Source organism: Thermobia domestica, chromosome 9, assembly GCF_964235325.1.
Source record: "Thermobia domestica chromosome 9, izTheDome1.hap1.1, whole genome shotgun sequence".
NCBI classification, from domain to species: domain Eukaryota; kingdom Metazoa; phylum Arthropoda; class Insecta; order Zygentoma; family Lepismatidae; genus Thermobia; species Thermobia domestica.
Window position 1 is genome coordinate 94585930 of NC_137462.1, and position 24777 is coordinate 94610706.

Below are 24777 nucleotides of genomic sequence, written 5' to 3' on the forward strand. Positions count from 1 at the left end.
TGGGTCGTCATTTTGCTGATGTCTCCAGTTCTGGAAACTATCCTCCTGCCTTCCTGCCTGTGACACAGCGTGCGGATCGTATGTCCCTTGCCTTTCGCTCTGATAACAGTGAGAGCTATAATGCACCTTTAGTGCTGATGAATTGTCTTCTGTTCTACGCTGTACGAAGGATACTGCCCCAGGTCCGGATAATATTAAATATGCTCTGCTTCGGCATCTCCCTCCTGAGGGACTTCACCATTTTCTTACCCTCTATAACCGGATCTGGACTGAAGAGGTTTTCCCTACTGCCTGGCGTGGAGCCTATATTATCCCGATCCTGAAACCGGGCAACCTTGCAACGTCTTCTGACAACTATCGGCCGATTGCCCTTACCAGCTGTCTTTGTAAAGTCCTGGAAAAGATGATCAACCGATTGGTTTGGTTTTTGGAGCATCATGGCCACCTATCAAATTTTCAGTGTGGATTTCGGAGGTATCGTTCCACCACCAACCATCTTGTTCATCTTGAGACTGCCATCCAGAACGCCTTTCGACATCAGTAGCATCTTGTCGCCATCTTTTTTGATCTGGAAAAGGCCTACGGTACGGTCTGGCGCTATGGTATCTTGCGGCAAGTGCACGCATGGGGCGTGCGTGGACATATGGGATTTTTTCTCCAGCATTTCCTCCGCGAGCGCTCCTTTAGAGTGAAGCTTTCATCCACACTGTCTCGGTCTTTTTCTCAGGCCACTGGTGTTCCACAAGGGAGTGTGCTCAGTGTGTCTTTATTTGCTGTGGCTGTGAACAGTGTCATGGCCGAACAGCCGTTCACCTTTTGTGCATAGGCTGCTGTACGTGGACGACTTCATCATCTACTGTCGGTCACACGACCTTCGCACCATCGTTCGCCAGCTACAACTGACGCTTAACCGCCTTCACCATTGGTCTTCCCACACAGGCTATCAGTTCTCCTCAATAAAGACGAAATGTGTACACTTCTGTTGTGTGAAGAACTGTGCTTTTAATCCGGATCTTTATATGGGCCTTATTCGTCTGTCTTATGTGGAGAGTGTTCGTTTTCATGGCCTTGAGTTTGATCGCCGCCTTGCTTGGATTGCCCATATTCGCCAGCTGAAGTATAGTTGTCTCCGTGCGATGAATTTCCTGCGCCTGGTTTCCCATACCACATCTGGTGCTGACCGTGTTGTGATTTTCGACTGTATCGGAGCCTCATTCGCTCTAAGATGGACTATGATTGTGTGGCGTATGGCTCTCCCTGTTTGTCTGTCCTTGGTCATTTGGACACTGTTCACCATCTGGGCCTTCCCGACCCACTTGCACCCGGCCTTTTGGCATTCGAGCCCTTGAGCTTTTAGCTGACCTTGACTTCGATCACCCTGCGCTTTCTTTGCTGGGTTTCCTGCCTCTTCCACCTTGGCAGGTTTTGAAGCCTGTGGTCAATTTCCACTTGTTGCGGTTCACGAAGGCAACTACTACCGATTTGGAATTTCGGCAACAGTTTTTGTGTCTCCTCGACTCTTATCGAGGCCATCGTGTTATCTTCACTGATGGCTCCAAGCAGGCTGATGCTGTAGGAAGTGCTTTTATCCTGGATGCCCACCGTTTCAGGTTCCATCTTCATCCATTCTGCACAGGCTTCACTGTAGAGATGGTTGCCATCTTGGAGAGTCTCCACCATATCCGCCGTCGCCATCTTCGCCGTGTTGTGATCTGCTCTGATTCCAGCAGCGCCTTACATACCCTAGCCGATGTCGCTTCTACGCATCCGATGGTCCAGCAAGTCCTCCTTACTTGTCATGCACTACTTGCTGAGGGCTTTGATGTCACGTTCTGTTGGGTGCCTGGCCATGTTGGCATCCCTGGCAATGTGTTTGCTGCTGCTGCTGCGAAGGAAGCTGCTGTTGCTGGTCGACGCTGTCTTGAAGTCTGGTCGACGAGCTCCCGATCATCTCGCCTGGAAGAGCGGACTTTGGCTCGCCTTCGGATTGGATATAGTCATCTCACTCATGCACATCTTCTGCAACGTACGCCTCCGCCTGTGTGTCGTCATTGTGGTCAGCGCCTGAGTATTCGTCTCCTGTTAGTGGAATGTTTGCCTCTTGCTGCTGCCAGACTTTTGTTTGGACTGCCAGCTGACCTCGCTACTGTTCTCGGCGATGATGAAGCCATTGTGTTGAAGCTGTTCCAGTTTTTGCGGAATTTGCATGTTTTGACGGCGCTTTGACTTTCTTCTGTGTTCCAGTGCTTGCGACCTACGATCTGTGTACACTATCTTTAGTCTTGCCAATTCTTTCTTCGTTGTTTTTATTCATTGTATGGTACTTTTTCTGTCTTCCTTTTGGTGATAGCGTGTGATAGTTTTAATGTGTGATCTTCACGCACATTCAGTGATTAATCTGTGTTTTTCTCGTTCGTGTGACTTCGTTTCTTCCACGACCACTGACGGGTGCAAAAGAACTTTGTTGTTGAGGCACCCTCCCCAACCCCTTTTCCATTCCATTCGAAAGTGCTATTCAGGATGCCTTTCGTCAGCAAGAACATCTGATAGTTATCTTCTTCGATCTTGAAAAGGCCTACGACACTGTTTGGCGTTATGGCATTTTACGACAACTACATCTATGGGGTTTACGTGGCCACTTGGCCCTCTTCATCCAGAACTTTCTTGCACAACGTACTTTTCGAGTCTGCTCAATTTCCACAGGAAAATGGTGTTCCCCAGGGCAGTGTGTTAAGTGTCACATTATTTGCTGTAGCTGTGAACAGTGTGATGTTGCAACTCTTCCCTACAGATCATGGGTTGCTTTATGTGGACGACTTTACTATTTACTGTCACTTACGCGACCTCCGTACTGTTACTCGCCAGTTGCAGTTAGTGCTTAACCGTTTCACCGCTGGTCTTCCACTACTAGTTTCTGCTTTGCTCTCACCAAAACACACTGTGTACATTTTTGTCGCCTACGTCATATGCTTACGACCCTGACCTGTTCCTTTACTGTTCTCGATTGTCTATGTCGATCATGTTCGTTTCCTGAGCTTGGAGTTTGACCGCAGACTTACATGTTCTGCTCATGTTCGGGAACTGAAGTCTCGCTGTCTTCCCTCCATGAACTTACGACGTATGGTGTCTCATCTTTCGTGGGGTGCTGACCGTGTGGTGATGCTGCGTTTATACCGTAGCCTCATCCGCTCCCAATTGGATTATGGCTTTGTTGCCTATGGTTATTGTTGACCTTCCATCCTACGTCATCTGGATGCGGTTCATCATCGTCTGGCGCTTGGAGCTTTTCGAACCAGCCCTATTCCTATTCTCTATGTTGAGGCTCATGAGCCATCTCTGCTGGAAGTCCCTGCTATCTGTCCCTTGGGCTTCCTTCCTATTCCTCCGTGGACTGTTCTTCCACCATTTTCATTTACTGGAATTTAAGAAGTCTCTTACCAGCAATCAACAATTTTGTTAGGAATTCTTCTCTTTTCTGGAGGCTTATCGTACTTAGACCTATCTTCTACACAGATGGTTCTAAGCATGAAGATTTTGTTGGCTGTGCCTTCGTCACGGATAACCATGGCGCTGGCTTGTAGCTCCATCCTACTTCCATTGTGTTCACTGCTGAATTGGTTGCTATCCTCGAGACCCTGCATTATATTCGTCGACGGCATATTCGACAGGTTCTTGTCGGCTCTGACTCCAACAGCACTTTATGTAGTCTTACCGACGTGTCAACTGCGCACCCTATCGTTCAGCAAATTCTACTCTCCTGCCATACCTTACGTCTTGCAGGTTGTGACGTCCAATTTTTTGGGTGCCTGGCCCTGCTGGTATTCCAGGTAATAAGCATGCTGACCGTGTTGCCAGAGAAGCTGCCCTTACAGGACCTGCCTCTCCGGCATCGCTCCCCCGATCTGATATTCATCCTATGATCGATCGTCTTCTCCTTCACCGCTGGCAGTCCTCCTGGGACGAGCAGGTTCACAATAAGCTGCATGCAGTGAAGCCCCGCCTTGGAGTCTGGTCGACGAGCTCCCAATCATCTCGCCTGGAAGAGCGGACTTTAGCAAGCCTTCGGATTGGACATAGTCATATCACTCATGCACATTATTCTGCGACGTACGCCTCCGCCTGTGTGTCGTAATTGTGGTCAGAGCCTGAGTATTTGTCAACTTTTAGTAGAATGTGTGCCTCTTGCTCCTGCGCGAGCTCGGGATACGAACAAAATCTCGCGGCCGAAACATCGCCGCCCAAAATTTCGCCGGCCTAAACCTCGCAGGACAAACCCTCGCCGGGCCAAAACCTCGAAGGCTAAAACCTCGGCGCCCAAAACCTCGCGGGACAAACTCTCGCCGTGCGAAAATCTCACGTGGCCAAAGCCTCGCCGCCCAAAACTTCGCGTGGCCAATACCTCGCCGCCCAAAACCTCGCGGGACAAAATCTCGCTGGGCCAAAACCTCGCCACCCAAAACATCACGTGGCCAAAACCTCGCCGTCAAAACCTCGTAGGACCTGAGATCAAGCCAACACTCAAGAATTATCCAAACTTCAACACTCCCTTACGAGGAGCATTTTGCAACATACCTTCTTATGGTACAAGGAGAAGATTTGTTCCAAAATGTAAAGGTTCTATGCTTAGTAGTTTTTTAGATCTGGAGAACGACAAAATTCATTCAAGGCTTTCCATTTCATTCCTCCTTAGGGCATGCATTTCGCAAAATATTGTCTTATCTGAAGCTTGTGCCCTTGTGGAGCAAGAAGATTTATACAAAATGTCAAGTTTCAAAATCTAATAAGTTTTGTAAATCTGGCGAAAGAACATTCTACATTGAAGAAATCGTCGTGAAGAGGTTTTATCCTGACGACATTTCTTCCCAGGCGACACTACGTCTGGCTTAATTTAGACCAGGTGAGATTCTGTGTCACGATATCAGTACAACGGGGTTTTGATCAGGCGATATTTTGGGGCGCGAGGTTTGGCAAGGCGAGGTTTTGCCCGCCGAGATTTTGGCCCCAGAGGTTTTGGGCGGCGAGGTTTTGGCCAGGCGGGGTTTTGGCCAGGCGAGATTTTGTCCCGCGAGGTCTTGGGTGGCGAGGTTTTGCCCAGGCGAGGTTTCGGCCCGGCGAGATTTCGGGCCGCGAGGTTTTGGGAGGCGAGATTTTGCCAGGCGAGGTAGTCGCCGCGAGGTTTTGTACCCAAACCGCGAGCTCGCCTTGGATTACCAGCCGATATGGCAATCTTGCTTGGAAACGATGAATCCATGATCCAGAAAGTGTTAACTTATTTGGAGAATCTGCATGTTCTGAATGCTCTGTGAGTGCATTTCTCACGGTACTTTGAATTAATTTATTTCTGATTTTACCTAATTTTTCTTAGCTTTCATGATGATTTTATGCTTGTCATAGCATTTCCTTGCTTTTATTCTATTACTGCACTGTTCTATTCAGTACTAACTATGGGCTGCCCTACGTGTGTTCACCTATTGCCGAGCTGCCCGACAGACAAGATTAACCAGTCTTTGTGTACTAAGCAATCCTACTATTTGTGCATTGAGTTTGCACACTTTCTAATTGCTATGACAATTTACTTCATCAATGGACTACCGGTATCATCATTAGAGCATAAGGTGTCAGAGGTCCCACCGATACTTGGGCAAGAATCTCCGAAGTCTACAGACTTAGAGCTACTAGAAAGGAACTTGAGTGCATCTAAGAAGAGTGGAGATTCAAGTTCGTCATACCATGTGCCTGGTTTAGCGGAAATTGGTCAGCCATTGGAGTCTTCGTTTGATCATTGGACATTGAAAGATGATGTTCCATTACCCATTGATTGTCCTACCATTATGGGTTCAATTCATGATCCAGGTTTAGGAAGTGGTAATCGGATTAGTTTAAACTATTTTATAGTTGGTCCTGTTCAGGCCAGTTGCGTGTCTGGAGGGAGTGAATCACCATCAAGAAGTCGAATCCAAGTGGAACGAGAATCGACCCTAGTCTCTGATGGAGGTCGTGTACAGCCAGGTATACCCTCAATCTTCAGGGGTTGTCAACATGGGTTAGGCCTCTCCATGATCAACAGTAGCGGCTCTTCCAATTCCAATATGGATGCCACAAGGGTAGAGGTGCCCTTGATTTGCAGTGGAGGTCAAGATGATCCAGTCCATGTCCCGATGTGCAGTGGTGATTCTAGCAATCCAATGGTATCGACGGGAAATGGGGATGAGCAGAATGTTTCTGTTACTTCATTTTGGAAGGAATGGTTCCAGTGGTCCAATAGGAGAAGGAGATGGTGGTCACTATCAGGATGCTGAGCATGTGGTCAACTTCCAGTCAGCTAGTGTCTCCGGGAGATTCCAGTCAAGGAGGTGCATGGAGCGCTGGGAGCTTACGCACAAACTTCCAGTCACGGGAGGAAGAAGTTCATACTGTTCCTATTCAAGTGGATTCTAAATTTGCCGAGTTGGATCCAAACGTGCAAGGGTACGTAGGACATTTGGTTAAGAAATTTCTTAATGTGTTTTGTGATCGTGTAGGTCAAGTTAAGAGCTTTGAATACACCATACTTCTTAAGGATTATGTTCCCATCAGGAAAAATGCTTATCCTCTCTCCAGAGCAGTTAGATAAAATTCTTGATAATCTGATAGAACAAAATATAATTCAGAAAAGGTGTGAGTTGAAAATATCTCTGTGCAAGAAATTTTACAAAAAGTGCGGGAGCAGGTTTTTTGAATGTGTGGAATGTGACGCGAAATATCTTTGAAGTCTTCGAGATCATTTTTGTGAAATCAGTTTTTAATTTGGTTAATCAGTTGAAGTGTCATAATCGAAAATGTAGAATTCGGTTAGTGTCCTAACGTTAAATTTTTCAAAAATTTTTAACAATGAACATTCTTTCAACGAAATGTCTGTACCTTTGTTGTTTCATATGGAAAATAATACTGTGATTTTTTCGCAAAACATACCTTTGCCAATTAAAATCGAAACTCAAACATGTTCGGAATGTGGCAAGGAATTTCCAACAAAAAAGGTTTGAACATACATAAGACACGAAAACATGGCACACAGGAAATACCTACACCCAATACGGAGGATTTTGTTCAAGAGTTCACAAAATTGAAATCAAGCACTTGGCTGATTAAACGAATCCCACGAGGAGCTAGAAACGCAGTAGCAAGAAAACTCTCATCTGTAGTAGAGGAATGCATCGAGAACAATGATTTTGTCTCGTGGAAGAAATTATTATTTTTCTTTTTTCACAATTTATGCCTACCCAGAGATCGTAGCTCAACATCTGTCACAAACATCATAAAACAAAATCTAAACGAAACCTGCTCTATCGACACTTCTCCCGCTCCTAGTAGAAAACGTAGTTTTGATTTAACAAACAGGATAATAACCAAAATTTCTGAAATTGATACAAAAGGGGCTTTGAGATTACTAGCTTCAGATGATGCCTTGGCTCCTGCAAATGAGGAAACCTATAAACTCCTGCAAGGAAAACATCCATCACCATCTAGAGTTCAAATAATGCCAGATCCTCCAAACGAATTAGACCCATGCTTAAAAGTTAATGAGGATGATGTATTAAAGGCCATCCATAGTTTTCCCTGCGGTTCGGCTTCAGGAATAGACTGACTGTCGTCTCAACATTTAAAAGACCTAACGTCCAAATCAGCATGTGATTCAGCGCTCTTTTTACTAAATTCAATAACTAGAATGACAAATCTAATTTTAAATGGAAAGGCAAATCCGGATATATGTAAATATTTCTACGGAGCAAATTTATGTGCCTTACGAAAGAAAGATGGTGGAATCAGGCCAATAGCAGTAGGTTGTGTTTTTAGAAGATTGGCTTCAAAGATTACTGTTTCATTGGTCTACAATCGTTGTACTAAGTATTTACAGCCTCGTCAATTGGGATTTGCCACAAAAAAGGGCAATGAGGCCATTATTCACGCTACCAGAACATTCATAAAAGCAAATAAAGATTCGAACAAGGTAGTCCTCAAAATAGATTACAAAAATGCTTTTAACTTAGTTGAAAGAGACTCCATGTTAAAGGAAGTGAAACTAATTCTACCTCAACTATATCCATATTTCTGGCAGAGCTATTCTAGCCCATCATTGTTATTTTATGGAAATAGAACTATTTTATCCCAAGTAGGATGCCAACAAGGTGACCCTGCTGGACCGATTATTTTTAGCTTAGCAATCCACCCAATGATGCGCTTGCTTTCTTCTGAAATAAATCTATTTTATTTAGACGATGGCACATTAGGGGGCTCACCAGATACGGTTATACAAGATCTAAAGATCTTATTGACAGAATCTAAGAAGATAGGTCTGCAAGTTAATCCTTCTAAGTGCGAACTGTTCTTCACGTCGGGTAAATCAGATCCAATTATAGAAGCCCAGTTTCAGAATTTGTTGCCTGGAATTCGGACAACACAAGCTCACGAGCTATCGTTATTAGGAACACCACTACTTGAAGATAACTATGAAAGTTATTTTGAAGACCATTTGAACAGTTTAAAAATGATAACACATAGATTAAATAGACTGCCATCACATATAGCCTTCTTTCTCCTAAAAAATTGTCTAGGTGTCCCCAAATTAACTTACTTTTCGCGAACCACTCGGACATGGCTTCTCCCATCGAAAATTCTTCAGTTGGATAACTCCCTGAAAACATCTTTACAAACAATAATAAATCAAGTTTTAAATGAAAGTCAATGGGCTCAGGCAAGTTTACCAATACGATTCGGTGGTTGAAATATTCGAAGAGCATCTTATTTGAGCCTTACTGCGTTTCTGTCTTCTTGCTGTGGGGTGTTGTCACTAGTCTCCAACATTTTCAAAATTTCAGTTGACGAAGTGAAAATCCCTCATCTGTCAGAAGCATTGGAATTATGGAAAGGCATCTATAATAATACCATTCCGGAGGCCAAGGAATCACAAAGAAAATGGGATGAAATACTACTAAAGGATAGGAAATAGATAGCTGGGAAGGAGGTAATTTCACAAAATAGTTTTGACGTTGCTCGCTTAAAAGCACTTCAGAAAAAAGAGTCTGGCGCCTGGTTAGAAGCTACATCTTCAAAAAACATTGGAACTTTTTTAGACGATATTTTCAAAATATGTGTAGCATTGCAGTTGGGACTAAATGTTTGCCACCCATTCACATGTGCGTGTCAAGATCAAGTGAACGAGAAAGGCTTACATGCTTTGAGCTGCATTAGAAGTGGTGGTAGAATTACACGTCACACGGAATTAAACCAAATAATCAAACGAGCACTCGCCAGCATCGATGTTCCTAGCATCATTGAGCCACAAGGATTGTATCGAAATGATGGTAAAAGACCGGACGGAGTAACTTTAATACCTTGGAAAATGGGCCAGAGTCTTGCATGGGATGTAACATGTGTTGATACTTTCGCTCCTTCATACATAACACTAACTTGTGAGGAAGCAGGAAATGCAGCAGAAGCAGCGGTTAAACGTAAACATACAAAGTACTCCAGACTGAAAGAAGACCATCTTTTTGTTGCCATTGCTACAGAAACGATGGGGGTTTTTAGCAAAGAAACCAGTGCATTTTTGAATAAGTTAGGATCAGCTTTAATTAAGAAGTCAAGTGACCCAAGAAGCAAACACTATTTAATACAACGAATAAGCCTAGGAATACAGAGTGGAAATGCAGTCAGCATTTTAAAATCCTTCCCATCAGCACAAGAGCTGGATGAATTTTTTTACTTAAAGTAGTATAAACATGGTGATGGACAGCGATTTGTTTTTCTAAGTTTATTTAGTAAATCCGTTCTATTTGCTTTTATATTTCTTCGCTAGCATTATATTCTTATTTGAATTTTTCATCACTAATTCCGAAAAGATTTGCCTAAGATATTGAACTTAGACGGACTTCTTTCTTTTTTTAAAAAAAATATAGTGCTAAACTGTGGTCTCCAGTTCCTGTTCTGTGTTCTGGTAACATTGAATGTGTTTGTCGTTGTCTAAAATGGAGTGCTAGGTGTAGAAGTGCTAGGTGCTAGGTGTGATGAAATAGATTTTTTTACCTTTATCAGATGTTTAAACATGATATATGCAACTTTTTCACAAAATGTAATACTAAAACAATAGCTTGTAACAATAGATGTATAATAAAATTTGTAGTTAATATAAAAAAAACCTAGAAAAGTGAAAGCCAGTGGGCTTTTCTGTGCTTTTTGTAGGCAATAAAACGGGGGATAAGAGATTGGTAATTAATTATCAAGAGCTGAATAAGAAACTCTGTATCAATGCGCAGTATACGCCAAGGATAGAAGATGTATTAGCGAGTTTATCTAAAGGAACTATTTATAACCACTTAGATGTACAAAAAGCATACTGGCACTTTGAAACTTTCCCCTGAATCTACTCAGTACACAGCATTTTTAACCCATAGAGGCTTATTTGTATTTAAATTTCTTCCTTTTTTGTTAGCTACCGGATCTTATATGTTATCCAGGGTTTTAACGGAACTGTTATATCCATTGAAGAATGAAGGAGTTGATTGGTTCTTTGATGATGTTTGTTGCCTTTCCAGGGATATTGAATCGCATAAGCATCTTTAGGAGAAAGTTTTGGAAAAATTTGACGAAGCGGGTATAACTTTATCTCTGAGGAAGACTAACTTGTTTCGCAAGAGGATTTCATATTTAGGGTATGAAATAGAAGGAGGAAATATGTATTTAGACCCTTCTCGGCTAGAAGTGATCAAGAAATTACCTGCACCGAAAAATAGAAAAGGGTTTATATCATTGGTTAGTTTTCTCGAATATTATAGTAAGTTCATTCCTCAGTTCCATGAAGTCATAGAACCTATGACTCGACTTCGTTCACCACGGCAGGAGTATTATTGGGGTGCCGAACAGCAAAAGGCCTTGGAGGATATTAAGGAAGTTTGTGAGAGTCATGTGATCTTAAAACTTCCGGATCTGGATAAGAAGTTTATAGTCAGCGCAGATGCCAGTTTAAAATCCTTAGGCGGCTGTATTGAGCAAGAGGATGACCAAGGTAGGAAGCGTCCAATTGCGTTCTTTTTCAAGAAACTAAAGCCTTATGATAAATATAAACTTATATTTGTTTTGGAGTTATTAGCGGCTATCGAAACTATGGAACGGTTTAAAACGTACCTGCATTGAAATTCAAGTTGCTAGTGGATCATATCCGACTAGTGTATGCGATGCGTAACTTGCGTAGAGTTAAGAAATATGGTAGCTTGTTATATCATTTATTTGCCTTTGATTTTGAAGTTACGTCAATCACCACGAATATGAATATCTCCGCCGATTTCCTTTTGAGGTTGTATGATACTGAAAATTTTGAATCAATGCATTTGGCACCAACATATGAAGAACAAATGACAAACAGGTGTGGGGTTAATATGCGTTTTGCTAGTCAATCAGTGCAAGAGCATCAGGAGATGGACCTTTTATTAAGATCAATCATCGACAAAATAAGTATTAAGGAATCAGTTGATGGTCATAAAATGGTGCAAGGAATTCTGTGTAAGAAGACTAAGGTCCATAGTAATCCATACAAGATCTGTTTACCCAAGAAGTTCGCTCCAAATATAATTGAGTATTATCATTCTTCTGTTTTGCCCGGAAGTCACCTAGGGTTGGGCAAAACGATAGGAAAGTTGTCCTCAAGATATTCATGGCAGGGGATGCTGGACCAAATTAAGTATTATGTGTTATCGTGCGACTTCTGTCAGAACAAAAGTAGTAACAAGAAGCCTATGGGTCATTTGATTGCGAGTTACGCTACGATGGTAAATGGATTATGGTATACAGATGTCCTTGGACCAATGCCAGATACAAGGTCGAAGATATTGTATGATTGTAGTTGATTCATTTTCCAAAATGGTGTTTCTGGAACCTTTCAAGAATATATGTAGCCTGACCTTGATAAATAAATTATACAAAGTGATGTGTCGAAGAGGGTTTCCGTTTGCGATTGGGCACGATAATTATTCAGTTTAAACGTCATCTAAATTTAATGATTTCCTGTTTAGTAATGGAATTTATGATGTGCGTATATCCCCTTATTATGCTGCTTCCAATCCGAGGGAGAGATATATACGTACTTAAAGGATAGTCTGAAGATATTCTTCGGAAACATGCAGAATCAATGGGAACGAGGATTACACGAGATTGAATTTTCGATAAATAATGCCCAACATGCAGAAACGAAATGTACTCCGATGGAAATGGTATTTTCCTATAACGTTTGTGATCCGTTGGATGTAAAATTGAATGTGCCCAGTCCCGATGTGATGAAGAAAGATCCTCAATTGGTAGTAAAAGCCTTGGAGAATTTAGAACTATCCTGGCGAAGGAAGAAGGAGCAATATAATAAACGTAGGTTATCTACTTCATATCAAGTTAGGGATAAGGTTTCGTTGAAAGCCCAAGTCAAGTCGTCGCTAGCAGATAAGATTACCAAGTCATTATCTAGCCGTTGGACTGGTCCTTATGAAATTATACGCTTCTTAACTCAGAATACCATAGAAGTTAAAAATATAAATGATTCTCGCGATGTAAGGAAATCTCATGTGCCGTTAACGAAGAAGTATCGGGAATTAAGACAGTAAGTGTGGCTTTTTGGAATGTTTGGAATGCAAAGGAAGAGATTGTAAAAAAAATTTAGAATGGTAAATTAGATGTCGACATTTCTAAAATATGTAAATACTGTAAAGTATATATATACAAGTTATTAACATCTGTTTCTATTTGCAGATCTGCATATGTGATAGAGGATATGATTATGAATGCGCATTTTTGTCGGGATTGATTCAATGTTTTGTAAATTTGGTACCTATTGAATTGTCATCGGATGAATAAGATGGAGATGTTTGAAGACAGCCTTCCAAGAAAAAAACAAAAAATGGAAATTTTGTTTTGTAACTTTGAATATTTATATTTATTCCAGTTTCTGTAAGTTACTAGAATTATGTACAGATGGTGATCAGAAAAATGGAAACACCTATAGTTGGCAACATGCCAAATGTACGGGTTGGGAGTAGTGTCGTGGTGCCCGCAGCGCTGGACCGCTGGTTTTGGTGTGTTAGATCGGTCTCCATACTACGTCAGGCGCAGTGGAACAGCAGTGTCCAGTGGCTGCAGCAGACGGAGGTAGTGTAAGATGGGAGACCTCCCAGATTTTCAAAGAGGGCAAATTGTTGGTGCGCGGTTATGTGGAGTGAGTGTGATGGCAGTGGCTACTGTGTTAGGTGTGTCGCGTGGGACAATGTCGAAGGTGATGACGGCCTACAAAACACACGGGAAAACCACATCGGGGAAGCGGAACAGTGGGCGGAAGAAAATCATGAGTGACAGGTCACGCCGGATATTAAAGCGCATTGCCACGCAGAACCGTCGTGCCACTGCGGAGCAAGAGACGGAGGAACTCAATCAGCACCTCCCCCACCCTGTTTCGACAATCACAGTTCGCCGTGAATTACATGACATGAACTTATGGTGTCGTGTTGCACGGGCCAAACCGCTCATCAGGGATCATAACGCTTTCGCACGCCGCAAATGGGGCCGCGACCATGCAACTTGACCGTTGAGGACTGGAAACGTGTGATATGGTCGGATGAGTCGTCCTTCATCCTATTCCCAACCACGGGCTGTTTTTATGTGTGGAGAACGCCCACAGAAGCTTATGATCTGGAGTGTCTCCGCCCAACTGTGAAACATGGCTGCGGCTCGGTGATGCTGTGGGCCGTAATATCATGGTTTTCATTGGGTGCTGTGGTCACACTTAGCGGACGAATCACTGCCAACGATTATGTCGCAATTTTAGGAAACCACTTGCATCCTATGGTCCGGATGTTGTACCCGGACAATGACGCCATCTTCCAGGATGATAATGCAAGAATTCACACAGCTGGCGTTGTTGCAGCGTGGTTTGTGGAACATCGGGATGAAGTTCAACACCTCCCCTGGCCCGCCCAATCCCCAGATCTCAAGATAATTGAACATCTGTGGTCCGTCTTGGAAACACGACTCCGGCGTTGATTTCCACCTCCATTCTCTCTCACAGAACTGGCCGATGCCCTGCACGAGGAATGGTGTAATATTCCACATGCTACCATTCACGACCTCTATGCCTCCATCCCACGTCGCATCAAGGCTGTTCTGAAGGCGAAAGCTGGCCCGACACCATATTAATCTGGTACTGGTAAGTTGCAATCTCGTTCAGTTGTTTCCATTTTTCTGATCACCATTTGTATATGTTGTTTATATTTTGGATTTTATATGGTGGTTTAAGAATATTTTTGTGTTAAATTGTTGCCATTAATTAATTTTGGTTATCTAAATAAGCTCGTCGTACTGGTTTAAGTACAATTCTAATTGGTTCTGGGTCGGACCTAAGACTCCTAGATACCTATTAGACTAACCAAAGAGTGATTGTTGGAGTGTACGTGAGGGAATTTAATTAATTTAAGTTCATTTAGTTTAATTAGAGCATGAATGATTTGAGTGGATGCTAGTAGGTAAAGTAGAGGGTGGAGGTAGTAGACGTACTCCCGGGGTACTCCCGTTATTCTCAGGGTACTCCCGTTATTCTCACTAGGGATGATTCCATACCGGGACCAAGTACCTAGAAAAAACCTTTGTATCGTCTGAAAGCTATTGCCATGAGAAGTACGAAATTGTTTTCGAATCACAGGCAAACCCGCAACTTCTCCCTTAAGGGGCCAGTTTGTTGGTGTTTGTGACTCTATGTATGACATATTCGATATAAGTAAAAATTAATGTTACGATGCCTCACGCGTATGTGCCTGAGCCCATCATTATCCTTTTATGCACATTGCTAGAACGTGACTCGGGCAAGGGTTTGATAATATCACTTTGCACCGAGATGTACCCATTTGGTCAGTGTTCCCAACGAATTGTAGCCGATGACTCCTGTACCACTGGATGTATATCCATGGAACGTGGCAAACCAAGTGTAAACATCACATTGTTGGAAATTTCGTTCGTACCATTGAACGAATATATAACAAATGTGACAAAAGCATTGGACAATGGAAAACATAGTTCGAATGCCCTCGTCTCCAAAGGACCTTAGTTTTGGCCGTGTTGCCAACGAATGCAAACATTCAAGATTTTCGCGTGAAGTCTATAACATTTGCGGACATAATTAAACTTGTGACCCATACTAGGTTTGTATTATGTTAGTGTGAAGCCATAAGCACCGATCTTGTCAGTGTTTCCAACCATTATAAAATACATTTTCTCGAAAGGTTGCCAGACCATTCCATGCATAGAGACAAAAATTGACAGAACATCATTCGACACAACGACAAATATACTGTGGTTAGTACCATTCCCCAAGCACTCCAGTCTGTCAGTATTGCTATCATTTTCAAAATGGAACGTCTTCAAATAGTATACTAGCTTGGTGTTTTTTTTATATTATCTAATGATATAAACATGTTTCTGACAAGTAAACCTTACGTTTGGGTGAATCGAGTTGCTGACTGAGACACATATGAGAAAGTAGTACTAAATGTGATCAGTATTTCAGTGAAGTTTTAGGTGCGAAGCTCCAGGGGTTTAGGAGATACAGCTACCAGAACATCATATGGAAGTACAGAATAGTCTTCATACAGTTGGAGGTAAAAGCTCTGTAAGACCTCTTGTAACGACAAAAGGTGAATAACAAATATATGGGTACATATTAGGACTAAGGGGAAGACATATAGTAAGGGTATACCTGACGGCGGCCATCTTGAAATCCGCCATTTTGAATTAAGGTTAAGTTTTTAAAATAGGAATACGGTCATGTGATACATGATTTAAGGCGCAAATTTAATCAGAAGAACAATGGTGACGTTAATTTTGATTTACGCGCAATTGGTAAAAAGTTACAGGGAAATTAAATATTGTTGCTGCATATGTATTAGTCCTTTACCCCACCTTGTAAATTTTGTGCTAATGATAATAATTAAATAAAAAGCAGATGGATAAATATTAGGTCTATGGTAAGAGTTGCCTTGATGGCGGCCATGTTCAAATCCGCCATTTTGAATCAGACAAAAGTTTTAAACAAAACGCATAACAGTGACACCTTATTAATAGCAAATTTTACCATAAATCCAACGGTATAACCATTTTTGCTTTATCAGTAACCAGCATTTGTTATCGCATAAACAAGTTGCTAATTTAAGGAAAAATGACCAAAGTGGAATTGAGTCATAATTGAACTTGGGCCTTTCTTCCAGAAAGGTCCTCAATTAGTACAATCAATATGTAGTTCAGAAAAGAGTGCATGACTTGCACAAATGCTCTGCTCACAGTGAGCACACCTGACAAAGGCAATCGAGTTACATTTGGCACATTTGTCGTTAACAATTCCGTCAAAGCAGTAGTCGTAAGGAGCGATCCATTTAATTTTGTGCTGGTTAATGATAAAGCAAAAATGGTTATACCGTTGGTGTTATGGTAAAATTTGCTATTAATAAGGTGTCACTGTTATGCGTTTTGTTTAAAACTTTTGTCTGATTCAAAATGGCGGATTTGAACATGGCCGCCATCAAGGCAACTCTTACTATAGACCTAATATTTATCCATCTGCTTTTTATTTAATTATTATCATTAGCACAAAATTTACAAGGTGGGGTAAAGGACTAATACATATGCAGCAACAATATTTAATTTCCCTGTAACTTTTTACCAATTGCGCGTAAATCAAAATTAACGTCACCATTGTTTTTCTTATTAAATTTGCGCCTTAAATCATGTATCACATGACCGTATTCCTATTTTAAAAACTTAACCTTAATCCAAAATGGCGGATTTCAAGATGGCCGCCGTCAGGTATACCCTTACTATATGTCTTCCCCTTAGTCCTAATATGTACCCATATATTTGTTATTCACCTTTTGTCGTTACAAGAGGTCTTACAGAGCTTTTACCTCCAACTGTATGAAGACTATTCTGTACTTCCATGTGATGTTCTGGTAGCTGTATCTCCTAAACCCCTGGAGCTTCGCACCTAAAACTTCACTGAAATACTGACCACATTTAGTACTACTTTCTCATATGTGTCTCAGTCAGCAACTCGATTCACCCAAACGTAAGGTTTACTTGTGAGCTTGAATGGCAAGAGCTTCCAGATGATACATAGATTTTTTCCAGGTACTTAGTCCCGGTATGGAATCATCCCTAGACAAAAATGCGTTACGTCTTCTTCAGATACAAACTTCTCCGAACAGGAAGAATATTCATTTATACTTTACAACAATGAATTTCAAAATACTCGGCAAACACATGTTTAACGTAATCCGTACAAATATGTACATATTAAGATATAATCTAAACTGATGTCGTTGTGTAGGCATATTTAATCAATTCAAAAGGAAAAATACTTTAAAATGGGAATAACTCTTCGAAAAATACTGAAATTTAAATTTATTTTATTTTGATGGGTTATCATTGAACATTTATTGAGGCGTTCGTCTATAGATAGTAAAGCACTATTAAAGTTTAGTTTGCGCCCTCCGTACTTTTTATACAGGGTGTCTCAAAAGTCCCTTACCACCCCTATTAAAATCCAAATGGATGTACTTTCAGCGGATTTGATGTGGTAGTTGAACTTGAGGGTTAGGAGGACATTTTCTGGTGGAGGTTACGCGGACGGCCGCCATCTTGAATTTAACTTTTTTATTACAAACGCTACGTGGTTCATGTGATACATGACTATAGGCTAGAATTTCACCAGAAAACCGAATCTGAAGTCAAAATGCATTTATCTTTATGTAGTAATCAGTTATCCACAATTGAAGTTGTGAATTTGACTGCGTTTCCTTTGTGTTGCAGGTTGTGAACCATGCCGTTAACGAGGGACGAACGCATCCAGATCATCAAAATATGGGGCGGGAGGAGTGCCCGCGCAGTAGCTGCCGATTTCAATGCGCGTCATCCACAATGAGCACCTGTATCGCATGTTGCAGTGGCACGGTTATTGACCAAATTCGGGGAAACGGGAACGGTTGTGGATATACCCCGTAGTGGACGTCCAAGGACAGCCACGAGCGAAGAAACAGCTACTCCCGTGCTGGCCTCCTTCTCGAAGTCGCCGCAGCGAAGCACATGTCGTTTAGCAATGGTGCCGTGAGTCACAGTTCAGTGCACATGGTGCTCCAAAGGTATAAGTGGCATGCATATAAGATGCAATTGCAGGAATATTTGTCGGAGGACGATCCCGATCGTCGCGTCCAGTTTTGCGAGTGGGCTATTGAGCAATTGAGAGTAAATCCGCAGAATGCTATGCAGATATTTTTTTCGGATGAAGCCCATTTCTACGTAAATGGTAAAGTCAATAGGCAAAACATGCGCTATTGGTTTCCGTGACAACCCCGCTTGGACAGATCCCTCGAAAATGATCGGTGCAGGGTAAACTATGGTATGGGCAGGCATATGTGGAACAAAAATCGTCGGTCCGTTTTTAATTCCAGGAACGTTAAATGCAGACCGATACTTCGCGTTGTTGCAGGAAAAATAATGCCGGCTCTGGTGTCCGAGGATGGTACCTTCCCCACGTTTTTCCAACAAGTTGGAGCACTTCCCCATTATGGCATCCAGGTGCGTCAGTTCTTGGATGAACAATTCCCTGGGACGTGGATTTGTTGACGTGGACCAGTGAAATGGCCTGCCCGATCATCAGACTTAGCCCGCTTGACTTATACCTCTGGGGACATGTAAAGGCTATGGTGTATGCTGTGAAAATTCGTGATGTTTGTTATCTGGAACAACGTATCATCGCTGCCTGTGAACAAATATCCCCAGAAACCTTAATACGTGGCCATAGCAATTGGGAGAAGCCTCTGAACACGTGCATTGCCCAGCACGGACAACATGTTGAGCACATTATGTAATAGGGAAGTCACACCTGCAATTGTGGATAACTGTTTATCACATAAAGATAAATGCATTTTGACTTCAGATTCGGTTTTCTGGTGAAATTCTAGCCTATGGTCATGTATCACATGACCCACGTAGCGATTGTAATAAAAACGTTAAATTCAAGATGGTGGCACCAAGATAGCGGCCGTCCGCATACCCTAAGCCAGAAAGTGTCCCCCTAACCCTCAAGTTCACCTATCGCATCAAATTCGCTGAAAATACATCCATTTGGATTTTAATAGGGGTTGTAAGGGACTTTTGAGACACCCTGTATATCCGTTCTCGATGTTTCTGTCGGATTCGATTAAATAGACTTTGGAATAGAGACCAAAAGAGGTGTATATATGGAAACGATAACTAACATTTGGTTTTGTTTAACTCATTTATTGACTAAAACCGAAATTTTGTGATAAACATATAACTATAATTTATTATTATTATTATTATTATTATTATTATTATTCGTGGTAGTAGTAGTAGTAGTAGTACTAGTTAAACTATGAAATTCAAAACGAAGCGATCTAGTAGTTAAATAAACTAAATGATTATTTATTTGGGAATATCCAATAATCCAATATACATTTGCGAGATTTTGTTTTTTGGGAATGAAGTACAATTCATTGTATAAACAACAATGAATAGTAAAAATATTACAATAAAATATATTAAAGTCGTTAAACGTATCTTTCTAATCAGGATTGTAAACGTATCTTTCTATCAGGATTTACTTGAAAGTACTATCCGAAAACAAAATATTAAGATTTAATGCAAACATAAATCGGTAACTTTCATGATAATATTTACACAACTAGTATTATAATTATGTATGCTTTCGTTATAATTCTACAAAAGGTTTGATTTTACCATTTTAAATTGTATAACAAGAAACAAATGTAATATTCTAATTGTTAAGAGAATATTTTATACGGCAAGAATTACAGCGTGTGACCTGCGAGAGAATTTGAGACCCCTTCGAGCCTTGAAGTGTCTCTCTTTTGGGTGATATATTCGATCGTGAGCAATGTGAAGTACCATTGGTTTTCAAGTTGTCTCTCTGCCGCTTATTTACAATCTCCTCGGGAAGAATCACCTGAAATTACTAATACTTATAAAGAGCTTTTCTTGAAAGATCAGAGGATGATGGAATAGTAAATGTACTCTAATACTTACTTGCTTAATATATACATACTTAATATTTTGTTTCCACCTTTGGATTTTAGATTTGCAGTACGCATAATGTTCCTTTCTAATAGAATTTGAAAGAAAATTAGTTGTCAAAGAGTGACACAGAGAAATGTTGTGTCTCCGACTTAAGGTAGGAACACAAAAAATACCGTTGCTTCTAGTGATGAACGCAAGAATCTTGGTCTTGTAGCTTTTCCTAGAGTCTTGCATGCAAAACCAAGAAAAAGACCAGGAATCCCGATGCAAGACGAAGACCAAGACCATACTTGCAAGACCAAGACAAAGGCACTTGAGCAAGAGTCTTGCACAAGCACTGGGTCAGTGGTAAAGCGTTCACCTTTGGTGCTGGGGTACCTGGTTCGATTCCAGCTTCCACCATGTGAACTATTTTCGTGAACAGAGACCGTATGCGTAGGTTTTCTCGGGGTTTTCAAGTTCCCTCCTATTTTCTTCATTCCAATACGTCATTCATTTCTTATAATCACCATCTGTCTTATTATCGGTAAGCAAGCGTCGCACGTAAAACTAGATATTATACTATTTCAAAACATACTTCGCATTAGTGGGGTTCTTCTTCTAAAACTAAAGAGAAATGTAATATTGAACATCGGCAATTCCGTACTTCATAGGTGCCGACTACATGGGTATAGCCTTGACTCTAAATATCAAGCACCCGTTAGAAAATTTTAATGTGTGCTCAAAGAATTAATATTGAAATAACATTTTCATGACATTGACAACAACTTGTGTATATGACCGCAAGTTTAATTTCATAGGTGGGTGCTTATACGTTGAACAATTGCTTGTCAATATAACGTTCAGCCTCCTCAGGTATATGGCACACGAGGATTTAGCTATATAACATTACACAACAATAAATAATCCATATTCACAAGTGAGAGTGATTTTGTACAGTTATTACAAATAACTTGGAGTTTGATGCTGGGTTTTTGTATTTCTAATATAGATCAAAAATATTTTTGTAAGTTGAGTTCACACAAAAGACATGGACAGTTGAGTCGTTTTCAGTTTTTACTGAAGCTATATTATAATATTAAGAGGTTTGATTATAATCGTTATCATTTTTTTTTCTTTCTTTTTTGGGCAATATTGCTCACATATCATCATCATAGCTATTCTGCCATTATTGGCAGGTCACTTGTTGTATCTCAGAAACTTCGATATAGGGTGATCCTCAGCTAGTCTCTTCGTCTTGACGTAGCAATTTTCTGTTTTAATACCTTCCTTCAACTACAGCCTCTTTGTCCCCTCCCTCTCCTTCCTTCAGCATATTCCCTAGCATGTCCCTTATATAGTACGCGACAAAACATAACCAATTTTTTTTCTCGAAGGTCAAGATCTAAGGGTTTACTTGTTCCTACCATAAATTCTTCATTCTAACTAGATTCCGGCGTTGCCGCTCCAACTCAGGTAGAACTCTCTGTATAAAGCTCTCAGTATGGTTAAAACCATTACAGTTATCATAGTAGCATCGTAGAGTGTTTGTTAAGTCTTGCATCTGTAGCTTTTCAGCGTGATTGAAGAACGTATCTTTCGGTAGATAGACTTTGAAATCTGCCCACATAGTGAGACAATATATGAAAGCTATTTTATTCTACTTTGTCAGCTTAAAACACAAATTACTTTGAAGTTAATTATGTCGGGATGCATGTAAATGTTATCGAATATAGCAAATCTTATCTACTTACGATCTAAGCCTTTACATTATGTTTTTTTTTTTCATAAATGGCGTAAAGGCAATATTCTAAATAGAAGATGGAGAGTATGCGGGGTATACTTCCTTAGATTTTCCACTTCGAGCACTGCGTAAACATTAGCAACACAGTTTAAAAACCGAGATCTTCCTATCTCGAATATTTTCAGTGCGTTTGAATTTCAACATCTAAACATTAATTTCTTTACATTGTACGTGGATGGAAAAGCTGTACCTTCAAAACCATTGCAACCCAAATTGGAAGAAAATCTCGTACCATTCCATCGCACCACACATTGTTCTCAGGCTCTGGCATACATTTTACCAATACTGGAAATATAATTTCAAGAGCCGACTACAAGAATGGATATACACTGTTTGTATTTGACCTAACTCCCGATTCGTCTGCTGGAGATTGTCACTATTGGAATTTACAACGACATGGAGCCATCCGATTGGAAGTTCATTTCCAAGAGAAATTAGCAGCACCTGCAAACTGTATTATGTATGGGGAGCTTTCCTCACTCCTAGAGATCGATCACCAGTGCAGCATTATCCTGGAATTTTAAATTACAAGGTACGTATACGTTATGTATCATTTCCATTCACGATGTTGAATACATTACAATTAGCTAGTGCTTTAAACGGTAGTCCATTATTCAGAAATCATTTTACCGAGGTATTTGCAAGCGATTTCTCTTCCTCTGGCAATCATTGTAAATACAGATCCATCCACAAAACTAGGAAGCCATTGGATTGCAATCTATATTGATAATCGCGGTGTTGGAGAATATTTTGACAGCTATGGCCTTCCTCCTTATGTACCACAACATGTTGCATTCTTAAAACTTCATTGTATGTACTATAAATATAATAATAACCAAATGCAAAGTCTTGGTTCATCCGTATGTGGCTATTATGCTTATTTTTATTTGTGCTGTAAAGCCCAAGGAAAATCTCTGCGTGAAATTCAATACTTGTTCACAACAGTACCCACGGTTAATGATCGTAGACTACTGCAATATACCTTCCAGGTAATTTTATCATATTTACCATTGAAAGTGTATTTGTTTAATTATCATCTATTTCTATACTAATCATCTTTTTCCTCGTTCTTTTTACAGAATTCACAATACGAAGCTTTGCAAACGGGTACTATGCTGCAAAACATGGAAACAAATCATCGCAATCAAGAAAAGGAGGCGGTCTAATGAAGAAACACAGCTCAATATACAAACATTGTCAATACCTTAGTGTAACAAGAAAGAAAAAGAAGAAACCAGCAAAATGAATAAAATAAAATTTATGCTTATCTATGTGTTTTTATTGTTCATTCCATCAATATGATACATACAAAGTTATCAGATTCTCCTAAAGAACTGTGCGATATAAGACGAGAACCCTGGGCAAAGTTTCCACCTAATTCCTAGAGAACATTGACCAGGGACCTCGTCGCGCATCAAAACCAAATCATCGATCACGTGACCGTACTACACCCGAAGGGTCCTACCAAATTGAAAGGGGATATACCTTACAACCTTATCAAGTAGGATAAATTGAGTCAATAACCGAACACGTGGTTGTACTAAAAAATTTGCAATAGGACCACCGAAACATATTGAGGTCCTGTACTATGCTTAAATTGTACAATTTCCAAAATTGAAGGGGTGTACCCCTTGCCAAATTTTAAGAAGGGTGCAACAATATACCCATGTCGTATGATAGGAAATGGACCCCTGTAATCATATAAGGTAATAGGATCTCATCAAAGGGGATAAAATGGACCAAAAAACCAAACACGTGGTACAACGTATTGCTTACGTTTATATTTTGGCGATTTTTGTATCCCTAAAAGGGAACGAGGTGAACCACCCAAATTTATAGTGATCTATATCAGTGTCCTATACTATAATACCAAATGTTTAAATTGGTCAATTTCCAAAATTTAAGGTGTGGGGCAAGGTACCCCTCCCAAATTTTTTCAAGGGGTGCATTAATATACCCATGTCTTATGAAAGGGAATGAACCCCTATACGCCCATATAACTATATAAGGTAATAATACCTCATCAAAGGGGATAATTAGGTCAAAAACCCCCGAAATTTGAATTTTTTCAATTTTTTCCCATGAAAGGGAACGACATAGACCAAAATACTGATAGAGGCACATACTATGGTCCTAGGCTACAACACCCAATTTCTAGATTAAAGGAATTCCCAAAATTTAAGGGGGTGGTCCTATGTACCCCTGCCAAAATTTAGGGGTGGGCCATGGTACCTCTGCCAAAATTTAGAGGGGGTGGTCCTAAGTACCCCTCGGTTGTTGACCCCGGGCCAAGGTCATTGACCTTTGACCTATGACGTTACAAATGTCGGGTCAAAGTCCAAAACGCGATCAGGTGTCGCACTTACTACTATAACATTATGAGGAGGAGTTTAGTGCTGGATGTAAATGTTTACGTCGGGTGTGCAACTATTTTCCCTTTTTGAAAAACAAACGTAATTAATTGTCGTTCCTTGCATAACATATTTTGTTGTTTGTAAATTTCAGTATTAGTCATATAAGATACTCACAAACTATCTGAGTACAAAATCCAGCCTTTTTTTATTGTAGTCCATAGACATTGCGCTATCATATAAAGTAAAAGATGGAGGTATCCGATTGTGTTCTATTGAATATTGTGTTTGCGTATAATACGGCCATATTCATTGTGTATAAAAATATGCAATAATAATAAACACACATTGAACAAACATAAATAAACAATGAAAAAGTTATTGTAGAGATCTTTTCATTATAAAGAGAAGCTTTAAAATTATATCGTGAGCATAAAAATTATATTTTGCTTCACAGTACTGGTTTATCTGACTTTAAATAATTGATTATATCTAACTGAGAAATGTTTTTAAGTGATAAGATTAGTCGGTCCT